The 9,906-nt window shown below is 48.3% G+C and overlaps 1 long non-coding RNA gene across 1 annotated transcript; it reads right to left on the bottom strand.

Moving 5' to 3' along the window:
• Nucleotides 1-7,551: 7,551 nt before the first annotated feature.
• Nucleotides 7,552-9,394, bottom strand: LOC118368828 (uncharacterized). The gene is made up of 5 exons (XR_004822434.2): nucleotides 9,376-9,394; nucleotides 9,067-9,140; nucleotides 8,533-8,639; nucleotides 8,242-8,371; nucleotides 7,552-7,876 (listed from the first exon to the last, which is right to left on the bottom strand). It is a non-coding gene; the product is annotated as an uncharacterized LOC118368828 (long non-coding RNA).
• Between the last annotated feature and the right edge of the window lie 512 nt (nucleotides 9,395-9,906).

Here is a 9,906-nt window from a genome sequence, read left to right as displayed (position 1 = left end):
GATTGGTCGAACTGGACCGCATCATATTTGTTGACGACTCATTCGAGACTATGGTCTTTAACTGTGTATTTTACAGTTCAGAGTCTCCTAGCTGGACTTATAGGTATATAATCAGACGTTTGGCATCCAATATTCTTTATTACTGCAGCTACTGTTGTCTAAGAGACACATAGTGTGAGTGACTTTGATGGTGTGACACTCATCCTCTAGGGCTTCTATCACCAAACAGTCACTTCACCTCCCCAAAAACATATGGAAAAAAGACAGCAAACACAATACAGTAGTCTTCTTTTAGTGATCTCTCATTCAGGATTTACACTCAATTGGATGGATATAAATTCCTCTCATTATATTGTTATTAATGACACAGATTCTTCTAGGCCTAGTTGATAATGATACACGTTACAGTTAACACTGTGGGTTGTGTTTGACTAAGAACTTCTGATCTCTAGGTCAAAGGACATTTTTTTCACATATTTCAGTCCAATATATATACATACATAAGCTGCCTCATCAACAGAGTTGGTTAACTGTTGCTAAAATGGTCAACTTGAAGTGCAAGTATTATAGCCTACAGTATGAGTGTTCTGAGATATCCGGCTGAAAACCACAGAAAGAGAGAAACAGTGAGAGCGAGAGCGAGAGCGAGAGCGAGAGCGATGCAGCTTAAGCCACACCCTCTTCAAAATACAGTGGGGAGAACAAGTATTTGATACACTGTTGATTTTACAGGTTTTCCTACTTACAAAGTATGTAGAGGTCTGTAATTTTTATCACAAGTAAACTTCAACTGTGAGAGACGGAATCTAAAACAAAAATCCAGAAAATCACATTGCATGATTTTTAAGTAATTAATTTGCATTTTATTGCATGACATAAGTATTGGATACATCAGAAAAGCAGAACTTAATATTTGGTACAGAAACCTTTGTTTGCAATTACAGAGATCATACGTTTCATGTAGTTCTTGACCAGGTTTGCACACACTGCAGCAGGGATTTTGGCCCATTCCTCCATACAGACCTTCTCCAGATGCTTCAGGTTTTGGGGCTGTCGCTGGGCAATACTGACTTTCAGCTTCCTCCAAAGATTTTCTATTGGGTTCAAGTCTAGAGACTGGCTAGGCCACTCCAGGATCTTGAGATGCTTCTTACGGAGCCACTCCTTAGTTGCCCTGGCTGTGTGTTTCAGGTCGTTGTCATGCTGGAAGAACCATCCACGACCCATCTTCATTGCTCTTACTGAGGGAAGGAGGTTGTTGGCCAAGATCTCGCGATACATGGCCCCATCCATCCTCCCCTCAATACGGTGCAGTCGTCCTGTCCCCTTTGCAGAAAAGCATCCCCAAAGAATGATGTTTCCACCTCCATGCTTCACGGTTGGGATGGTGTTCTTGGGGTTGTATTCATCCTTCTTCCTCCAAACACGGCGAGTGGAGTTTAGACCAAAAAGCTCTATTTTTGTCTCATCAGATCATCAGTTCCCATAGCAACGATTAAAACATTCCCAAACCAGAAACCGTGGATTGATGGCAGCATTCGCGTAAAACTGAAAGCTCGAACCACTGCTTTTAATCAGGGCAAGGTGACCGGAAACATGACCGAATACAAACATTTACATTTAAGTCATTTAGCAGACGCTCTTATCTGACTTACAAATTGGTGCATTCACCTTATGACATCCAGTGGAAGAGCCACTTTACAATAGTGCATCTAAATCTTTTAGGGGGGGTGAGAAGGATTACTTATCCTATCCTAGGTATTCCTTAAAGAGGTGGGGTTTCAAGTGTCTCCGGAAGGTGGTGATTGACTCCGCTGTCCTGGCGTCGTGAGGGAGTTTGTTCCACCATTGGGGGGCCAGAGCAGCGAACATTTTTGCCTGGGCTGAGCGGGAACTGTACTTCCTCAGTGGTAGGGAGGCGAGCAGGCCAGAGGTGGATGAACGCAGTGCCCTTTTTTGGGTGTAGGGCCTGATCAGAGCCTGGAGGTACTGAGGTGCCGTTCCCCTCACAGCTCCGTAGGCAAGCACCATGGTCTTGTAGCGAGTGGAGAGAGCGGAGGAGCGGGGTGACGTGAGAGAACTTGGGAAGGTTGAACACCAGACGGGCTGCGGCGTTCTGGATGAGTTGTAGGGGTTTAATGGCACAGGCAGGGAGCCCAGCCAACAGCGAGTTGCAGTAATCCAGACGGGAGATGACAAGTGCCTGGATTAGGACCTGCGCCGCTTCCTGTGTGAGGCAGGGTCGTACTCTGCGGATGTTGTAGAGCATGAACCTACAGGAACGGGCCACTGCCTTGATGTTAGTTGAGAACGACAGGGTGTTGTCCAGGATCACGCCAAGGTTCTTAGCGCTCTGGGAGGAGGACACAATGGAGTTGTCAACCGTGATGGCGAGATCATGGAACGGGCAGTTCTTCCCCGGGAGGAAGAGCAGCGCCGTCTTGCCGAGGTTCAGCTTGAGGTGGTGATCCGTCATCCACACTGATATGTCTGCCAGACATGCAGAGATGCGATTCGCCACCTGGTCATCAGAAGGGGGAAAGGAGAAGATTAATTGTGTGTCGTCTGCATAGCAATGATAGGAGAGACCATGTGAGGTTATGACAGAGCCAAGTGACTTGGTGTATAGCGAGAATAAGAGAGGGCCTAGAACAGAGCCCTGGGGGACACCAGTGGTGAGAGCACGTGGTGAGGAGACAGATTCTCGCCACGCCACCTGGTAGGAGCGACCTGTCAGGTAGGACGCAATCCAAGCGTGGGCCGCGCCGGAGATGCCCAACTCGGAGAGGGTGGAGAGGAGGATCTGATGGTTCACAGTATCGAAGGCAGCCGATAGGTCTAGAAGGATGAGAGCAGAGGAGAGAGAGTTAGCTTTAGCAGTGCGGAGCGCCTCCGTGATACAGAGAAGAGCAGTCTCAGTTGAATGACTAGTCTTGAAACCTGACTGATTTGGATCAAGAAGGTCATTCTGAGAGAGATAGCGGGAGAGCTGGCTAAGGACGGCACGTTCAAGAGTTTTGGAGAGAAAAGAAAGAAGGGATACTGGTCTGTAGTTGTTGACATCGGAGGGATCGAGTGTAGGTTTTTTCCGAAGGGGTGCAACTCTCGCTCTCTTGAAGACGGAAGGGACGTAGCCAGCGGTCAGGGATGAGTTGATGAGCGAGGTGAGGTAAGGGAGAAGGTCTCCGGAAATGGTCTGGAGAAGAGGAGGGGATAGGGTCAAGCGGGCAGGTTGTTGGGCGGCCGGCCGTCACAAGACGCAAGATTTCATCTGGAGAGAGAGGGGAGAAAGAGGTCAGAGCACAGGGTAGGGCAGTGTGAGCAGAACCAGCGGTGTCGTTTGACTTAGCAAACGAGGATCGGATGTCGTCGACCTTCTTTTCAAAATGGTTGACAAAGTCATCTGCAGAGAGGGAGGGGGGGGGGAGGAGGATTCAAGAGGGAGGAGAAGGTGGCAAAGAGCTTCCTAGGGTTAGAGGCAGATGCTTGGAATTTAGAGTGGTAGAAAGTGGCTTTAGCAGCAGAGACAGAGGAGGAAAATGTAGAGAGGAGGGAGTGAAAGGATGCCAGGTCCGCAGGGAGGCGAGTTTTCCTCCATTTCCGCTCGGCTGCCCGGAGCCCAGTGTAGCTATTCCCTTCGCAACGCAATCAAACAAGCTAAGCGTCAGTATAGAGACAAAGTAGAATCGCAATTCAACGGCTCAGACACAAGAGGTATGTGGCAGGGTCTACAGTCAATCACGGATTACAAAAAGAAAACCAGCCCAGTCACGGACCTGGATGTCCTGCTCCCAGGCAGACTAAATTACCTTCTTGCCCGCTTTGAGGACAATACGGCCCGCAACCAAAACATGCGGACTCTCCTTCACTGCAGCCGAGGTGAGTAAAACATTTAAACGCGTTAACCCTCGCAAGGCTGCAGGCCCAGTCGGCATCCCCAGCCGCGCCCTCAGAGCATGCGCAGACCAGCTGGCTTGGCAACTCCCAAGATGAGATGCCCAAGATGTGGCCATGCTCATGGTGGAATGGGCCACCACGCCTCCTGGTGATAGTTGACTCTGACTTGTGTAGGCCTAGGAGATGGTATCAACCAGCCAATGGAAAAGCTGCTGCTTAGAGAGCGGCAGGCCAAGAATTTTGCCATTGTAGCACACAAACAGTTGTTGGGTTAATCTCAGAGATTGCGTCTTGGACACGTATGCTCGTAGCACTATGACCTGGCACAGGGAAATCACATTCTCATCTATGCCAGATAGTGGAAGCAGAGAATGGAATGCTCATGTCTCCACCACCAGGTTAATGTGTGGCAGAAAGCACATGTTCTCAGCCTTCCATCTCAAACAGTCCACACTTACAGATAGGGCATGTAGCTCGCTCACACACTTAACAGAGCAGAGTGCCAGGAGAAAGGCAGTTTTTAATGAGAGATTTCATCAGACTGAGCTACTGGCTCATATGGAGGCCTAGCTAGGGCCCGCAGGACCAGAGGAATCTCCCAAGCAGGGGGACGCAGAACGCAGCCCAGGTGTAGCTGACAGACACCCTTCAGAAACTACGACACAAGTGGGTGACTGCTCAGCTTGTGGCCATCCACTAGGTCATGAGAAGCTGAAATGAAGGCCATGTACACTTTAGTAGTGGTGACTGTCTTGCCCATGTCCAGATGGAACTGGAGAAATCGTAGAAGGACAGGGCTGGTAACTGGGTCTGTCTAGCGTCACACTGAGAGGGGAATAGGCTCCATCTGAGAACATAAAGTGAGCGGGTGGATGGGGCACTCACATTTCTTAGAGAGTCATGAATAGCTGCGTCGAGCTCCTGAGAGATGGACTCGCCATACCCACAACAGTTATTCGCCATACCCACAGCTGAAGGGAAGCTGGGTTGGGAGGCCAAATCTGGAGGTCCACCTGCGACAGGAGGTCTGACCTGGTTGGAAGAGGGTCCACACCACCCGAAGGATCTCCGAGAACCAAGGTCTGCCTGGCCATCTTGACGCTACTTGTAGGACCCTGTGGTGTCCGTGCTTGACACTGTGAGATCAGAGGCAATGGGGGGGAGCGTACATCAACCCTTCCGGCCACTCTTGGGACAGAGCATCCAGCAAAGATTGCCCCCTAAACCCCTCAGAGAAAACCACATCTGGCAGTTGGTGGTCTCTTGTGAGGCAACCAGGTCCACCTGGGAATTCCCAAATCTAGACCAGATCTGGTGGAGGCGCCACACCCCTGGAAGAGGACCTGGAGTGGAGGTGTGTAGCATGGTTTGTAAAGCCCGGCACATGGATGGTCCTGAGGGAAGCCAAGCGGGGTAGAGCCCACCTGAAGGCAACGCAGTGATCTCGTGCCCCTTTAGTGATCTATGTGATACACCGTGGAGGTGTTGTCTGTTATCACAAGCACATGTCGGTCCAGAATATGAGGGAGAAGGGCTATGAGCTTAAGGTGAACAGCTTTGAGCTCTAACACATTGATGTGTTCTCACCTACTTGCCTTCCTTGACAGGCCCCCAGCCTGTCAGGGAGGAGTCTGTCATTACTACAGTCCTCCTGAAAGGGAGATTCCCCAGAGGAACCCCCTGAGTTAAGAGAATCCTTTCTCTCCAGGGATGGAGGGTCAGAAGGCAAGTGTTCGTCACTTTGAGCTTCACCCTTTTGTCTATTTTGGGGTGAAGGTGGAATGGATTGAACCATCTCTGGGCTCTGAGGCCTAGCAGAACCATGGTCGTTGCTGCTGCTATCATCCCTAAAAGGCTTTGAAACAGTGGAGCAACAAGATGTTTGCCGAGGCGGAAACGGTCCAGGAGGTTCAGGATCTTGGGGTGAGGGACGCTGTCATGGTTAGGGAATTGAGAGATAGACCCATGAAAGCAGTCTGCTGTCTAGGCTTCAGATTGCTCTTATCCAAGTTCACTTTTATGGTCAGGTGCTAGATGTGAGCCATCATCCTCTCGGTCTCCATTATCAGACACCTGTGAGATGGCGCACAAATCAGACAGTCCTCTAAGTAGGTGAGTATCTTCGGTCCTGCTAATTGGTGAGGAGCTAGAGCTTCTGAGACAAAACGTGTGAACCATTTGGCCAGGGACAGGCCAAATGGTAGGATGTTGAACTGTCCAAAGAAATGTGAATCACAGGAGGGGTCAGTGATCTGGCCATATCGGGATATGAAAGTAGGCGTCCTTGAGGTCTAGAGAAGTGAACCACTCCTGGTTTTATGGACTGAAAGATGTGGGTCGTGTGCAACATCTTGAGAGGCAGTACCCTCAGACAACATTTCAAGCATCTGAGGTAGAGGATGGGACGATAGCCCGTCCTTCTTGGGAACTAGAAAATATTTTGTTGTGTAAACTCTGGCTTTGGTTCAGGTCGGTGACTTTGGTCATTCAGATGACTGAAAAGGGAAGGGGCGGCCGTCGAAATTGGAGCCTGTACCTTTGGATACTGTTGCCAGTATCCAGGGGTCTTACACCACCCCTTCCCCAGCAACCAAGAGGTTGCTGAGGTGGGCTGTCGATTGCCGGCCCCGCACCCCGAGGCCTGACCACCCTTTCGTCCTCGGCCCTTGGGGGGACGCTTCTTATTAGGCACAGGACAAGAGAAGGTATGGAGCTGGTTGCCTGGAGCCGCTGTCAGGAGGGCGGGGATCTGAGATTGTACACCCGACTCAAGACCACGACTCCTGTCTTGACCATTGGGTCTGTTGTGGCGGCAGGGAACTGTGCTGGAAGGTCTCTCGTAACACATGAGTGTTCTGCCTTGTCAAGAACCTCCTGAAATTTGGGGTGGAAGATCCGGCTTGGTAGGACTGGTAGGTTGATGAACTGATTCCAAAACTGGACTGGTCCTCTGAGCTCATTGTATTCCATAGGGCAGACAAGAGAATGGCTAAGGCATTTCCCATTCAGGCTGCACGATCTGCAACATTGTAGGGGTGGTACACCAGCTGGTCAGTTTTGTCACACGCCTTCCAAAGGCAGTGTTGCTTGGGGGTTACGTGCTCCGGTTTAAGACCGGCATGTATTGTTCAACGGGAGTCATGTAACCCATCCAGTCTGGGGAACGTAATGAGCTTGATGAACTGAAGGGGGTGCCGTGGCAGAGTTCCCTGATCTTCTGAGCTTTTGATAGTGGTCCTCTGCTGCAGGGATGTCAGTGAGATGATGTTCCTGAGAAACCCCAACCCAGATCCCTCCAGTAGGAGTGGGAGCAGGAGCTGAGATCTGTAGCCCTACTACTACTCTGGACCCTAGGATGCGGGTCCAGAGGCTTGGGCTGTTGCAGTAACCATATTACTGCCACACCGGCAGTACCGGCACCATGAGTCATAATGGCCTGGTACTCAGGTCCTAATGGCCTGGAACTCAGGGCTTTATTATCCCTCTTACAACTCTGACATCAAAATCCCATCAAACACTTATCAAAACAGTATAATGCTTTTAAAACTCACCTCAATGTGATGATCAATTTGAGGAAACAGTGCAAAACATGGTTGTTGTGGATGTTGTTTCAAAGCATAACACAACGAAATGGACAGCGCTTTCTATGTTGAAGATTCATTCAAAACCCCCATAAACATATTAGAGTTTATGCAAGCCTGAAAAAACTGAATTAAAAGGATAATTGTGCTGTTATACAATACATAGCCCCCTGCATATTACGCATTGCAGAAAAACAAACAAAACTGATTTAATTAAGATGCCTTTAGTAATGAGTAAATTTGTGATTTTTAAAAATATTTTCATAATTAATTGTGTGAAACAACTTATCTATACAGAAAACCACCATGTGTTTCCATATCCTCCTCTCTCTCCTTTATTCCTTTCTTGAGCGTGCAGAGGGGCACGAGTGTGCAGCGAGAGCATGCTCCTCAACCTGCTGTTGAAGCATGGGGTGAAATACAGTTGAAGTCGGAAGTTTACACTTAGGCTGGAGTCATAAAAATGAGTTTTTCAACCACTCCACAAATTTCTTGTTAACAAACTGTAGTCTTGGCAAGTCAGATAGGACATCTACTTAGTGCATGACACAAGTAATTTTTCCAACAATTGTTTACAGACAGATTATTGTACTGTATCACAATTCCAGTGGGTCAGAAGTTTACATACACTAGGCTGACTGTGCCTTTAAACAGCTTGGAAAATTCCAGAAAATGATGTCATGGCTTTAGAAGCTTCTGATAGGCTAATTTACATCATTTGAGTCAATTGGAGGTGTACCTGTGGATGTATTTCAAGACCTACCTTGAAACTCAGTGCCTTTTTGCTTGACATCATGGGAAAACCAAAAGAAATCAGATAAAAATTGTAGACCTCCACAAGTCTGGTTCATCCTTGGGAGCAATTTCCAAACGCCTGAAGGTACCATGTTCATCTGTACAAGCAATAGTATGCAAGTATAAACACCATGGGACCATGCAGCAGTCATACCAGATGATAAACCTTATGTTAATTAATGGTCAATTACCGTGAGACCGGCAGTCATTTTCATGACAATAACCGGCTGACACAATTGAATGACCGCCACAGCCCTACCTGAAGCTGTCACCTGCATCGCTGTCCTCTGCGTTTGACTCCACATCCTGGTTAGGAACCGAAGATGGCCGATTGCCAGAGTCTGCAGTGCTGTGGGTTTGCTCATCCTTTTGGGTTAGGAAATTGTTAGCAAGTAGAGAGAACATGTCAGGGTTACACTATGCGTCATCCTCCAAATCTGACGGGGGAGCATTATAGCTAGTGACACATCAGTAACAGGGCGACGGGATTCCTCTTAGTAAGAGATTGGACAGCAGCTAGCAGCACCAGTTGGGTGACAATATCAGTGCTCTTCTCCTCAGGAGGGGGTGCTTGTTTCTTGGCTAACTCAAGGCTCCGACCGGTGGCTACCCAATAAGTTGACGTTCTCTGCCTCTGAAAGGGGTGGTGGGCTGTGTAGCATTAGCCTGGGCTGTTTGTTCAACAAACCTAGACAGTTTAATACTCTCTTCCTTGGATATATCCAACACTCATTGCATGTGTTATCAATATCCTGCATGAGGTGAGCTTTGCCCAGGCAGGAATGGCACTCACCTTGGCAACACAGGAATCCATCATCGCCTGGCAGAAACGGTAAAACTGTCTGTGTCACATTGGTATCAAGGATGCTGGAGACAGACGTAGGAATACGTAATAGTGTTATTGTACTCAAATTAAGGCGTGCCATGTAAAGGCACAGGGACAAAGACCAGACATAACACATAACAAACACAGGGTAGAAACCCAAAACAAAAGAGCGAGGAGTACCTCGAATAAATAACACACATGCACAATGATTAACACACGGGACGAGACCCATAATCATCTGCGCAATACACAAGGGCAATAAAGCCCAACACTCACAGCACAGGTAGTCACACACACCAACGGACATTGTAACAATAATAAACCAAGGACACACTTATACAACTACCAATCACTGGGAATAGGGCCCAGGTGTGCGTAATGAATGTTACGGAGGGATCTGTGACACTGGCAACCTGTGTGAGTCTAAAGAAATCAAACAGCTACGGATAGCTGTGACTGGTAGATTGAGGCAATAGACAAAAGAATACCAACCAGCTACAAACAGTGGTCAATAGTGGCGAGAGAACAGTAGAGTAATTGAGTTTATTTAAACCAACCAGTTCCGAATAGTGGTGTAGGGTTTTGTGAGTAATTGAATGTGCAGGTACATCTTGGGTAGGTGTCACAAACTCAGATACCTCCTGCGCCTCGACCTCTTGCTTTGGCCTGTTGTTTTACTTTGTTTTATTTTTATTTAGTTCATAAGTGTTTGTGTCAACACCTGCTACCAACTAACCAGCTAGGTTGCTAGCCAGTTTGCATTGGAGCCCGCTCTTTCCTGGAATGACTAACAAACATTTCCAGCAC

The sequence above is a fragment of the Oncorhynchus keta genome, chromosome 35 (assembly GCF_023373465.1).
Source record: "Oncorhynchus keta strain PuntledgeMale-10-30-2019 chromosome 35, Oket_V2, whole genome shotgun sequence".
NCBI lineage: Eukaryota > Metazoa > Chordata > Actinopteri > Salmoniformes > Salmonidae > Oncorhynchus > Oncorhynchus keta.
Note: the sequence above shows the minus strand (reverse complement) of the source record. Positions and strands in the feature narration are given on the sequence as shown.